The following is a 14,716-nucleotide window of genomic DNA, read 5'->3' as shown; positions in this document are numbered from 1 at the left end:
ATTTGCTAAGAATCGTTTTCTTTTCATTTCAATATGCTTCATAAAGTTGCTATCAGACTATAAAATAAGTTAGTTTTATCTGGCAGAAGTACAGGTTTAAATTCCTTGCAGGAAGATTGACTCATACAAAAACCCATATTTCAAGGACAATGGGTCTTCTGCTTTACATAAGAAGTAGGAGCAGGAGTAGGCCATACGGCCCCTCGGGCCTGCTCCGCCATTCAATAGGATCATGGCTGATCCGAACCTAGACTCACGTCCACTTCCCTGCCCGCTCCCCATAACCCTTAATTCCCTTATCAGCTAGGAAACTGTCTATCTCCGTTTTAAATTTATTTAATGTCGCAGCTTCCACAGCTCTCTGGGGTAGCAACTTCCATAGATTTACTACCCTCTGAGTGAAGAAGTTTCTCCTCATCTCAGTTTTGAAAGGGCAGCCCCTTATTCTAAGATTATGCCCCCTAGTTCTAGTCTCACCCATCAGTGGAAACATCCTCACCGCATCCACCCGATCAAGCCCCCTCACAATCTTATATGTTTCGATAAGATCGCCTCTCATTCTTCTGAACTCCAATGAGTAGAGTCCCAACCTACTCACCCTTTCCTCATACGTCAACCCCCTCATCTCCGGAATCAACCAAGTGAACCTTCTCTGAACCGCCTCGAGAGCACGTATATCTTTTCTTAAATATGGAAACCAAAACTGTACGCAGTATTCCAGGTGTGGCCTCACCAGTACCCTGTATAACTGAAGCAAGACTTCCCTGCTTTTATACTCCATCCCCCTTGCAATAAAAGCCAAGATTCCATTGGCCTTCCTGATCACCTGCTGTACCTGCATACTAACCTTCTGTGTTTCATGCACCAGGACCCCCAGATCCCTTTGTACTATAGCACTTTGCAGTTTCTTTCCATTTAGATAATAACTTGCTCTTTGATTTTTTCTGCCAAAGTGCATAACCTCACACTTTCCAACATTATATTCCATCTGCCAAATTTCTGCCCACTCACTTAGCCTGTCTATGTCCTTTTGCAGGTTTTTTATGTCCTCCTCACTCACTGCTTCCCCTCCCATCTTTGTATCGTCGGCAAACTTGGATACGTTGCACTTGGTCCCCTCCTCCAAATCGTTAATATAGATTGTAAAGAGTTGGGGTCCCAGCACTGACCCCTGCGGAACACCACTAGTTACTGATTGCCAGCCTGAGAATGAACCATTTATCCCAACTCTCTGTTTTCTGTTAGATAGCCAATCTTCCACCCATGCCAGTATATTACCCCCAATCCCGTGATTTTTTATCTTGTGCACTGGATAGCAAAATGTTAAAGGTTTAAAGTGAGAGATTGAGCAAGGTGCGTGATTTCCAGCAGACACTGATGTTTTCTTCTGCATAGAGCATGCAACTCAGTTATTACATTTGAAGTACCATGGCCCAAAGATGGAATAAGATGGACACTTAATGTTCCATCTTACTTGAAATGTGTGTACTTCAACCAGAAACTGGAGTTGAAAGCAGAACGTGGCACCAGAGTAGAATACAGCTGCTGCTATGGAAGAGAGAACCGAGGTGGGGATCCAGAAAGAGGTACGGATGAAGTCCCTTCACATGCGAGGTGACAACAACAGTAAAGAGCTGGTGTCTCTCAATTCTTCCTGCTTAGATAATGGACAATTCACTTGTCCACGGAGGATCAACAAATGAGGAAAAATTGTTATTTTAAGGTCACACGTTTGAGCTCACACGATACCATGTGCTCAACTGAAGGTGAAGGGGGATGGTTAGTTTTTTTTTGTCTGCTTAAGATTAAGTTCAGAAGCCAGACAAGAACAACAGATTTCTGAGCCAGGGTGGCTGTCCAAGACACTCTTCACACATTTGGATATTAAAGACCATTATCTTATTGCAACAGTTCCTGTGGGAATGTAGACTTTCACAGTATTGGTAGGAGTGACCACCACACAGTCCTTGTGGAAACGAAGTCCCGTCTTCACACTGAGGACACCCTCCATCGTGTTGTGTGGCACTACCACCATGCTAAAAGGGATAGATTCAGAACAGATCTAGCTGCTCAAGCCTGGGCATCCATAAGGCGCTGTAGGCCATCAGCAGCAGCAGAATTGCATACCACCATAATCTGTAACCTCATGGCCCTCATATCCCTCACTCTACCATTACCATCAAGCCAGGGGACTAACACTGCTTCAATGTGGAGTGTAGAAGAAGTGCATGCCATGAGTAGCACCAGGGGTAACTAAAAATGAGGTGCCAACCTGGGGAAGCTACAACACAGGACTACATGCATGCAAAGCAGTGGAAGCCGTATGCTATAGACAGAGCTAAGCAATCCCACAATCAACGGATCAGATCAGATCCAGTCATGAATGGAGGTGGAAAATTAAAAAATTAAACAATTAACGGGAGGAGGCAGCTCCATGAATATCCCCATCTTCAATGATGGTGAAGCCCAGCACGCCAGTACAAAAGACAAGGCTGAAGCGTTCGCAACCATCTTCAGCCAGAAATGCCGAGTAGTTTATCCATCTCGGCCTCCTCCTGAGGTCCCCACCATCACAGAAGCCAGTCTTCAGTCAATCCGATTCACTCCACTTGATATCAAGAAATGGCTGAGGGCACTGGATACAGCAAAGGCTATGGGCCCAGGTAACATCCCGGCTGTAGTGCTGAAGACTTGTGCTCCAGAACTAGCCGTACCTCTAGCTAAGCTCTTCCAGTACAACTACAACACTGGTATCAACCCAACAAAGTTTCAAATTGCCCAGGTAGGTCCTATCCATAAAAAGCAGGACAAATCCAATCGGCCAATTACTGCCTCAACAGCCTACTCTCAATCATCAGCAAAGTGATGGATGGTGTCAGCAACAGTGCTATTAAGTGGCACTTGCTCACCAATAACGTGCTCACACCTATGCTCAGTTTGGGTTTCGCCAGGGCCACTCAGCTACAGACCACATTACAGCCTTAGTCCAAACTTGGAGAAAGGAGCTGAATTCTAGAGATGAGGTAGGAGTAATTGCCCTTAACATCAAGGCAAAGAGTGTGGCATCAAGGAGCCCTAGTTTAATTGAAGTCAATGGGAATCAGGGGGAAAACTCTCCACTAGTTGGAGTCATACCTAGCACAAAGGAAGACGGTTGTGGTTGTTGGAGGCCAAGCATCTCAGCCCCCGGACATTGCTGTTAGAGTTTCTCAGGGCAGTCTCCTAGGCCCAACCATCTTCAGCTGCTTCATCAATGACATTTCCTCCATCATAAGGTCAGAAGTGGGGATGTTCGCTGATGATTGCACAGTGTTCAGTTCCATTCGCAACTCCTCAGATAATGAAACGGTCCATGCCCGCATGCAGCAAGACCTGGACAACATTCAGGCTTGGGTCGATAAGTGGCAAGTAACATACCTGTCACACACGTGCCAGGCAATGACTATCTCCAACAAGAGAGCGTCTAAACACCTCCCCTTGACATTCAACGGGATTACCATTGCCAAATCCCCCACCATCAACATCCTGGGGGTCATCATTGACCAGAAACTTAACTGAACCAGCCACATAAATACTGTGGCTACAAGGGCAGGTCAGAGGCTAGATGTTCTGCGGCGAGTGTCTCACCTCCTGATTCTCCAGAGCCTTTCTACCATCTACAAGGCACAAGTAAGGAGTGTGATGGCATATTCTCCACTTGCCTGGATGAGTGCAGCTACAACAACACTCAAGAAGCTCAACACCATCCAGGACAAAGCTGCCCGCTTGATTGGCACCACATCCACCACCTTAAACATTCACTCCCTCCACAACTGGCGCACTGTGGCTGCAGTGTGTACCATCTACAAGATGCACTGCAGGAACTCACCAAGGCTTCTTCGACAGCACCTCCCAATCCCGTGACCTCTAGCACCTAGAAAGACAAGGGCAGCAGGCACATGGGAACAACACCACCTGCAAGTGCCCCTCCAAGTCACACACCATCCTGTTGGAAATAGATCGCTGGTCCTTCATCGTCGCTGGGTCAAGTCCTGGAACTCACTCCCTAACAGCATTGTTGGAGTACCTTCACCACACAGACTGCAGTGGTTCAAGAAGGCGGCTCACCACCACCTTCTCAAACGCAATTAGGGATGGGCAATAAATGCTGGCCTTGCCAGCGACGCCCACATCCCAGGAATGAATATAAAAAAACCATGGCTACTGCAAGAACTCTGAACTCGGTGTGAATCTCAAGTCTATCATGTTCTGAAGACAAAAACGGATTTTAAGGATTCTCCCATACAGCAGGACAATTTTTCTGATGTTGCATTCTGTCAGTAAACCAATGCTTCTCGCTGTCAAACACCACTTGGGTGGTAGGTTTTCTGTATGTAATAACAGTCAGAATTGCCTCTTTCTGTAGGCCATGAGCACTTAACCCCTCTCACTCAATTAGTATGCAGTCAGCTGGGTTGGAGTGTGGAGAGTTCAGAACCTCCCTCCCATATGGGACTTGAAATGTTCGTCATATGGTAAAGAAAAGGATTGAGTTTTTAACTGCGACAGCTGGTCCAAAAATCTACGCCTGCATGGCCACAAAGGGGCTATCAAAGTGGTTCTCCTGATCCCTTATTCCTTCAGTTTCCAGAGGCCTGAGAGGAAAGGGAGGAACTGCATTCAGTGATTTCCCCAACCAGGGAATTAGCAGGCTGTCAAGAGCCAAGGCCCTGCAATATCAGCCTTTTAGAAGTTTTTCATCTGGGGCTGCCTCAAATGTTTCACTGGATAAATGCACTGCGTGGTGTACAACTGATGCGCAAAGACCAGAAAGGACCCCAATTCAATTCCTAATCGCCACAGGCTTAGCAAGACACTAAAATTGGCCTGTGTGCTCAGATAAAGGTTGGATAAAAATCCTGCCATATTCACTATCCACGGATTTCCGCTGGAAAAAAGTGTGTGGGGGTGACGGGAGTGTACACGATCAGACTCACATTTGATGCTTTCCATAGTGAATAGCCTGCTAACACACAATAAGCTCACATATGAACAAGATGGATACCTGGGTAAGGTACCAGAGAGCTGCTGTCACCCACAGAATCATGCCCCAGAATGGGGAATAGAGGTGGACAATTCAGGTGGGAAGAGCAAAGGAGAAAGGTTGATCGAGTTATTAGCTACTATGTTAACTGGTGGCTTTATGTAGATTACTAGCTGGGGGGAGCCCGGCTTTGCCAGGGCTGTTTTGGGCTGGGCGGTTTAAATCGAGTGCCAGGCTTTGAGCCCTGTCTGTGTCCCTCTGTGAATCTGCTGGCGGGCAACATTTCTACCTTTTAATACCTTGAAAGATGAAAGTGAAAGTACTTATAAAACGTTTTTGGTAAATCTTATGTTATTTTTAAAAGAGAAACTAACTTTTTCAAAGCTGGATAAGGAGAGTAGTTTGAGCTGCAAGCAGTGAAAGAATGGCTGGCAGATCCCTGAGATGAAAATGATTAGTCCCGCCCACACACACACTTAATACCTTGAAAGATGAAAGTGAAAGTACTTATAAAACGTTTTTGGTAAATCTTATGTTATTTTTAAAAGAGATACTAACTTTCAAAGTAGTTTGAGCTGGAAGCTGCAAGCACTGAAACAATGGCTGCCAGATCCCCGAGATGAAAACGATTAGTCCCGCCCACACACACACACACCGATTGGCCAACCATCAGGGGACCGTACTGTAGGATTGGTCAATCATGACGGCACAGGATTGGTCGAACCTTGACGTCAGTCTATCAATGCTAGCAGATAATGAGTTTAATTTTGAAGGTTTTTTGCATAAGGTGCGAACAATTTCGTCCGACCGAAAAGTAAATACGCTTACCAGCGTCCCGGAAGCGTAAGCTTTCTTCGGAGGTAACGCGCGCGTAGGTACGCCGTATAACTTTCGAGCGCATAGCCGGACAGACGCACACCCGAGGACAGACAGACAGACAGAAGGACAGACAGATCGACCGCTTTATATATATAGATAGATAGAAGATACAACGCTGGAACACGAAGTCAGCTGTAGCCATCATCCAGAAAGTGAGACTTTGTGGCGATTCTATTCCTAGCAGAAAAAGGCATTGGCTATTTCTGGACATATGTTTATCATAGAATCATAGAATGATACAACACAGAAGGAGGCCATTTGGCCCACCGTGCCTGATTTTTAAAAAAAGTTGTGTTTTGAACATCACTCCTGAAAAATGGACTCAAAAAAGCCTGTTTCACAGATGTGAGTACACATAAAATTGAAGAAAGCATATTCGGGAAAGTGCACTAATCGAAGGCTGTGGGCCTGATGTTACCCTAAGGAGGAGTAGTACCCTGAATGACTATACACACTAAACTGCTTTGAACTGTAAGAACTTTCCTGAGGCCTTCTATGAAGGTTGTGTAGAAGTACAATTTTTTCAGATTTTGATATAGCTGTCTTTGTGCCACACACACTCTCGAGAGCCAAGACAAAAAGTATAATTGCCAGATACAATAACCAAGATTAAGAGCAGAGTGGGGAATCCCTGATGGAAATCCCAATTCTGCCACTCTACAACAGCCCAGTTTGTTGTTGACATAGGGGGCCATGCTCAAGACCTTCAGTCAACAGTCTGGCCAAGACCAGGGAACACTGATGGCATACACAGTGTTAAGGAACTCATCATAGGTGTAAACCTGAGTCCTGCCAGTCTGGGATAGTTAACTGGTACTCCAAGTTTTGTTTTGACAGTAGTCCGCCTAACCATCATGAAGACTTCAATTTTTTGGTGGGAAGGGTTCACCCTTCCCCTTGAAGGGAATTTTCTTTTCCACTTACATCAAGAGGTCTTTACAGGAAAATGCAAATAAAAACTGACACACATTTCAGTCAATGTTTGGATGACTGATTCTTCAGGGATTGATTGCAAGAAGTTGAATCAGATGAGTGGGAAGACACTGGCATTGGTGGCCTGATGTATGCTGGACATTACTGTTTCGGGCAACTTTAATTTAAAATTTCCTCCAAGCAATGTTTAATGAATCTTCCTTGGAAATGTTGACAGAATTTGCAAATGAAAAGTTGTATACTCCAGTGGAAGGCATCAAATTCTAACCTTCTGTGGCTGGGTAAGTGTGCCTGTAACTAATATCAATTTTAAAGCCAGACAAATGCAGAATATTTATAACATTCCTGTTTGAAACTAGCAAAATGTTTAGACTGGGCATGATAGTTGTATCTTTAAGTAAATTTCTCTCATGCTATCAGCAGTGCAAATGCAAACAATAAATACAAAAATATAGAATTAGTAATGCATCACCGCACAGGGAGTGTGAATGGAGAGCATTACGTGCTAGGATAATACAACAGCTGTCCAGAAATTTTTGCTAGTGGAGGTCAACATGTACATATTTGTACAAATGGTCATGAGTGGGAGGGGCAATGACCATAGTTAGCACATTGGCGGTAGCAGGTAGCACATCACACAAGAGCTAACCCTTTAGTTGTAAATATTTGCACCACATATCTTCTCAGCCATTAGTCAGAGATTGTACAGAAAATGCCACTTAAGTGGCTACCCTGTTAATAGGAATACTTGTTTTCAGGACACATATTCTCGGTCCACAATTCATTCCTTGTACGTTGAAATGTAAAGCTTTGGAGGAGAGTTTTAAGTCTGCACCACAACGCATCCATTATTCCATTAGCCCCTTGAAGTACTTCAATCAGAATCAAGACCTCAATCTTCAAACTGTCAATGACCATTGGTGGTAGCAAGTGACAGCAATACCACCAACAGTAATCACATTTTCACTGGGTCATAGCCACTTCTTCAGCTACTCACAGGTCTTCCTACTTGGCCCTTGCCCTAAATATCAATAAATTGTGTCCTTCTACATCAGCACTTTATTTGTTGTGTCAAATGTTTAGCTCAAGATAAGTGTATGTAGTTGTAAGGAACAGAATTCGCCAAAGCTCTGCAGTACTTTTTAGTTTTTGGCTCATGGTACCATGCACATATCTTGTGCATGGTTTGGTTGCTTAGGGATGGACGGGGCCAGAGAGAGAAAAAGGACATTAGGTTTTCCATGCCATCTACTGATAGGTACATGCTCAAGCTTTTGGCAATCTAATGGATCCTCCCTCAGCTCAAGCACCACCATTTTAATTCAAAACTCCAATTCAGGATTTCCAAATTTTGTGCTCATTCCTGAAGTTCATATATTGAAAAGTATTTAACTTTATCAAAGATGCCTCGTGGTTATTTAAGTTACTACATTCGCTTTACAACCCATTGGGGCCAATTTTAAATGCCTTGGTCTGTCGTAAATGGGGCGGCAGCAGCCTGATAATGGCACGGGTTGCTCACTGACCTGTTTACGCTGGTGGTCCGGTCACTGCCAAGTTGGGTAGGATCCTTAGAAGGGCAGTCAGAATGCCCACCTAATTCAGGTGGGAGGCCACATCTAATGTGCAAATCGGGGTCCTCTGACATGCCGCTTTGAAAGTTTGATATCACGAATGACGCATTTAATTCATAAGGCTTTTATGGACACCAATTACAATTCTGAGGTACAAATGGGCAGAGTGTGTGCTGCCAACGCTCCATCCATTTGTACTGGCGCTGCATAGGGATCTTAAAAGAGCTGCTGGAGGCCGCTCAAAAATGCGGGCTGAAGAAATTTTTCACTTTTATTTCTGAGAGGCCAAAAGAAGCAGGATTGCTTCCCCCAGCGCCACAAATATATCCCAGCCCGTTGCTAGCCAATGCACACCACCCCCTAGCTGCTGATGGCTTCACATAAGAGCCGATCGATCCCCTGCCCTCCTCAATCAATGAGCTGCCTTGGAACACTGATTTGGTGCATGCTGCTGGGGCCCAGGCCTCATGACAGGTGTGCACCTGGACTAGAAATCATCCCCATTAATTATTAAATTGTGAACAGATATCTTCCATTTCAGTTAGCATGCAGGTACAGCAAGTAATTAGGAAGGCAAATTGAATACTGGCCTTTATTGCAAGGGGGATGGAGTATAAAAGTAGGGAAGTCTTGCTACAACTGTACAGGGCGTTGGTGAGATCACACCTGGAGTACTGTGTACAGTTTTGGTCTCCTTATTTAAGAAAGGATATACTTGCATTGGAGGCAGTTCAGAGACGATTCACTAGGTTGATTCTTGAGTTGAAGGGGTTGTCCTATGAGGAAAGGTTCAGCAGGTTGGGCCTATACTCATTGGAGTTTAGAAGAATGAGCATAAGATTCTGAGGGGGCTTGACAGGGTAGATGCAGGGAGGATGTTTCCCCTCGTGGGGTAATCTAGAACTAGGGGGCATAGTTTCAGAATAGGGGTCGCCCGTTTAAAACGGAGATGAGGAGGAATGTCTTCTCTGAGGGTCATTAATCTTTGGAATTCTCTACCCCAGAGAGCTGTGGAGGCTGAGTCATTGAATATATTCAATGCGGAGATAGACAGATTTTTGAAAAACAGGGGAATCAAGGGTTATGGGGAGCGGGCAGGAAAGTAGAGTTGAGGCCAAGATCAGATCAGCCACAATCTTACTGAATGGCAGAGCAGGCTCGAGGGGCCGAATGGCCTACTCCTGCTCCTACTTCTTATGTTCTTATTTCATGCAAGCAATAAAGTTTACAGAAAGAATCTACAGTCTCCCTTGTGGCCCAGCAGGTGAAGGGACAAAGCCACCTATCTGAGGTCCTAGCTTTAATTCCTTGTATGTTGAGTTAGCTGATATCAGCCAGGACTCCTGGAGAACTAAATTGAAGCTCAGTGGCCTTGGTTAACGAAAGTAAACTTAGGGAATCAGCCAGGACACTCAATCCTGATTGCTAGTCAGTGACTCTAGTCAGAAAGTATGCCTGTGCAAACCTCTGGCTAAGAATATGGATCAGGTTCAGTTGTGATAGCCCCCACAATCAAGAAGACTGATGATACTCATTTTCAAGGTACTCATTTCACATATGAGGAATGGCAATTTGGGCTTTTGACATCTTGGAAAATGCAGGAGGTGAAAAAATTGCCCAAAAAACCCCACGCAAGAATAATACTATCTTATTACCTAAAAAGATATTACCATGCTCCAGTGTGATATAAAATGTATTAAATGTTGACATCATTTCCTCCAAACTGCTGCTAAATTCCAGCACTTTGTAATAATTCCACTCTGTACCGAACTAGTTTTTCACATTAGCCGAAGTTTAACACATTCAAATGTTTGTCGTCATTTCTGGAGTTACATTGCTAAATGTTTATACTAGTGCACTGTCGAGGCTTCATTACTGAAATAACAGCATTTGGGCCAATGAATTAAATGCCTCATTCGTATTATCAAAATTTTCAAAGCAGCATCTCGAGAGGCATGAGTTAGCTCATGCTACAGAATGGGGAAGCATCAAAGCACAGTCTACAGTTACGATAATTCATATTCTAAAAAGCTAATAAAATTATCCTCAAATCTGCACCATGGGAAATATCTAAATACAGGTAGACTATCCTTTATCCGAACTTCCGAAAACCGAAAACCTCTAAAAACCGAAAGTTTTTTCGTTCAGCCTAAGTCGTGCGCACGACATGACCAGAGTGGCGCACGACTTACGCTCCCCCCGCCAACCCCGACCGACCCCCACCCGACCCGACCCCCTGCCGACCCCCACCCGACCCCCCGCCGACCCCGCCCCCCGCCGACCCCCCCGCCGACCCCCACCCGACAAATTTCCCAGTCTTATAAAATACCTTCTGAAATCCGAAATTTTCCAAAAACCGAAACATGGCTGGTCCCGAGGTTTTTGGATAAAGGATAGTCTACCTGTACCCGGTTATTCTATGTGTGAACTAATAGGTCTTCCTCACTGATTCAATCAATAGAATATTCCATTATTCCCTCAAGTTCATCCATTATAATTTGAACATGGTACAGACCCAATGGTTTTGCAAGTAATTCAGGGTACACTAAAGGAATAATATTGCAATGGCAGACGTCCCGAGATCCACCACAGAATTCTTGAAATAGGGTCCACAAATTGAGTCAAAGTTTCATATTGTTTTGGTCCAAATGTTGCTACACACGAGTACGGCATTGCACCAAAACATGGCTATCTAGTTTCCACTAAAGTCATACTATCTGTGGTGTGGTTAATGACTCATTCTCTGACTTGCTTCATTAATTCCAGTATTCCTCAGGGTTCTGTCCTCTCTCACATTTGGTTTCTTTTTCACATCTATGGTCTCTTCCACTCTAACGCCTCTATTTGACAATCCTTGGTATCCTTCAGATCATACGGCTTCGGTGCACACCAGATTTTGTTTCTCTCAAGTCGTCAAAGACAGAGTTTCTTTCATGTCTCTCAAGTCCAGCAAACTATCACCTCTCAACTTGGATGGTTACCCTTAGCCCTTCTTCATCGGGCAACATTCTTGTCCTCATTATCTTCTCAAATGAATTTTGTTGGATGCCCGAGGTTTGAATTTATGGGCTTCTTAGAGCTATCACCACCAGCTGAAGAGACTCAAGATAGCAGCTAAAATTTCCAGTGTACATCCGTGCCTGAAACTTCCAAAATTCTTTGTGACACACGGCAAAACTAGCCATTCCGAGTATATTGAGACATGTTGTTTGTAAGAACGCCCATCCTCCTCTACTGCAGATCAACGGGAGATGACTGAGAACAACATCTCTGTTGCCGCCCCTTAACATCTCTGGGTATATCAAGAAGTGAAAGTAACCAGAATTTGCTTCTTTTATTTTGAAAAAATCAAAAGAAGACAAAGAATCAATGACTTTTTCTGAAGTAACTTTGTTGAAAACTCAATGCAAGTTGCTATCATTCAAGGGATTAGCAAATATTTAGCATGTTGCACGCATGCTAAATTAAACTTTACATTTTGTAATTTGCCATTGTTTAATTTTTATTTTACTTGTTGATTTCTTAAGTAGACACACATGGAGAAGTGTGAAAAATTACATAAAATTTGATGTTATCTATGTTAAAATGTAAAAATAGTGCATCTATCATAGCGTTGCTCATGGGAAGTTGGGATATATGTCTGATTAGGAGAGAGTTGTAATCGAGTATGCATTATTGTGATGATACATTTTAGATATTGCTGGCAATAAAAGGAATATTGGTTAAAATAGAAAAATGAATGTAAACTAAATTGAATGGTAGAAAGAAATCATCGAAATTGAAAAGAATCTAAATTTTATATTGGAAGACTATTTAACTGCAGAAGTTTATGAATAAAGGGAATGGAAGTTAAAATAAATTAATGTTAAATATATGAAATAACTAGCAGATCTCCTATGTTACAATTAGTTTATAACAACAGTGGTGTTTATGCCATGCAGGGTATAACATCAGTGCCACTGGTTTACAGTGACTAAATAAATAAAATAAAATTTTTATTCAATGTAATTCTTGGATTTTTGCTGATGCTTTGGAAATTGAATTGCACAACTCTAAACCTTTTTTATTTTCATAACTATCTAGGGGTTAAATGAGAGCCTGATGGCGAACCCCGTAAAAGTGGTGTCTGCAAACTGCGTTAATAATTGCAGGATGTCATTTAGCTTGAATTTATATTTTTTGATCCCTTGCTTAATTTCTTGAGTTGAGCAATGTTCATAATAAAAGCTGGAGAAAAAAAACAGGCTTTTAAAATTGGTAATAAAAACTGACCGTAAGTATTTTTGTGCATAGCAATAAAATCATATTTATTGAATTTTGTATTTGTACGACTGTCACTTCCTATGCTGAACAGAAGGTCGTGTTTGTTTTGGTGAGTATCTGACAGTGGGTGTGTCAAAGACTTATTCTCAAAGGGGTTGGGGTCATCTTGTAATTTGTTACGCAAGTGGTACGCTGACGACGTGACAGTTGGGTGGGGGTAGGTTAGGGAATTTGGTTGGAATGGTGGACGGTATGAAACATTGGGAGACACAAGAGGAGGAAACAACAGGACTGCAGAGGTTGTTGGTGGAGATGGGGAAACATGTTAGCTCCTGGTATCCTCTGACAGCAGGGCTGCTCTGCTGGACTACAAAGTATGCTTCAGCTGCTGTGATTCTCCTCTCATCCCCCATCTGCTGTTGTTACTTACTGGGTTTCTGGACTGTACTCCAGTGCACTGCTGGCTTCTCAGCTCAATGCTGCTACTGTGCTGGGTCCTGGGCAGAAACCCACTTTCTCCTGGGCCAAATTCCATTTCTGTACTAGCCTCCGGGTTTTACTGTGATCTCCAAATTCGATGCTGCTTTCCACAGAGACAGTATTCTCTGCTGGACTGCCTCTATTCCACCATCTGGGCTGTAGCTGTAGGTTCAGTTTCTACTCCTCTGCTGGAACCTTTCACACTACACTAAGCTAACAATGACATTCTCCTCCTGCCTGGTTCTCGCCCTGCTTCAGGTGCTGCTCCCATTCTGTTGATTGAACCATGCTCTCCAGTTTCTACCCATGGCCACTTTGTTTGTTTCCTCTGCTCTTTCAGAACTCCTCCATCACCCTTCACAGGACCTGCTCCCAATCCAGATCTTGTGTGCTCCTTCCCATCCTATGCATGTTTCTCAGATGAATCTCGCTTATTTGCATTGGTCCCGTGGATTACCCTTCATCTTCACCTGGCTTCCTGGCCTTCACTAAGTTTGGTCCTTGAGATTCACTGCTCGTCACTCCTCTGCTGGTCCACTGGATCTGCCGGTGCACACTGAATAAAACCAGAGGATACTACTCACCTTCAGTGAACCTTAGGATGAACCTCTGCTGGCTCGAGGCCACCTCTCTGCTTCTCCTCAGCCCTCCGATTCCACTGGACAACCTCCACCACCGCCTCACCTGATAAACAACCCCTTAAATGGCTCTTAGGTCCACAACTTACTGCGAACCTGGACATTAGTTCATTGATGCAGCAAGCTGACTCCATGCTGTCTACAAATCAACTTCATCCCACAACATGTCATCAAACTTCTACTTTTGACCATTTTATATTGCAATTTCCCTGTCCTCTGTTTATAACTGCAATATATCTCACGTAATCTCCATCATATCCTGGACAGCAGATAACCTCTGGCTTCTTTTCTCTATCAACCATCTCCCTAAACCACGCTCTGCCCCTTTCATCTTCACCTCTAACAAAGGCGAGGAGTTCATGGACATCTTTGTCATCTAGATGGAAGCCATCCATTCAGCTGCCGATGTGGCTTCCCTTGCCCACCCAAGCCTGACCTCCCACCAGGTTAACCCTTACCCTAGCCCTGAAACCCCATCTCCCTCTTGTTCCCACCCACCCCTACACCACCTGAGCTCAGCTTGATCACAAGACCCATCTGGACCATGAGACCCACTTCCTGCTTCTTTAACCCTATTCCCACTAAACTGCTGACCACAACTTGTGACTTGCATGCATGCTGACATTATAAATTGTTTCCTCTTCTCAAGCACATCATCATCAGTCCCCTCCTCAAAAAAGCCCACCCAAGACCCTCTGTTTTTGCAAACTATCATTCCAAATCCAACCTCCATTTCATCTCCAAAGTCCTCAGACTTGTCCCCTCCCAGATCAGTGCTCACATCTCCCACAATTTCCTGTTTGAAACCCTCCAATCAGGCTTTGGTCCCTTCCAATGCACCAAAACCACCCCTAACCAAAGCCCTGAACGACATTCTCTACGCCTGTGAGCATGGTGTATTATCCCTCTATTCAATGACCTCTCTG

General features: G+C 44.0%; 1 protein-coding gene across 6 annotated transcripts in view; it reads right to left on the bottom strand.

The window, feature by feature from the left end:
• The window catches only part of LOC147111092 (ERC protein 2), an 885,067-nt gene that overhangs the window by 380,886 nt on the left and 489,465 nt on the right, over positions 1–14,716 (bottom strand). The window lies entirely within an intron of this gene.

The sequence above is a fragment of the Somniosus microcephalus genome, chromosome 11, assembly GCF_052327205.1.
Source record: "Somniosus microcephalus isolate GS21.2 chromosome 11, FLI_Smic_1.0, whole genome shotgun sequence".
Classification (NCBI taxonomy): Eukaryota; Metazoa; Chordata; class Chondrichthyes; order Squaliformes; family Somniosidae; genus Somniosus; species Somniosus microcephalus.
This window is presented reverse-complemented; position numbering and strand designations above follow the sequence as displayed.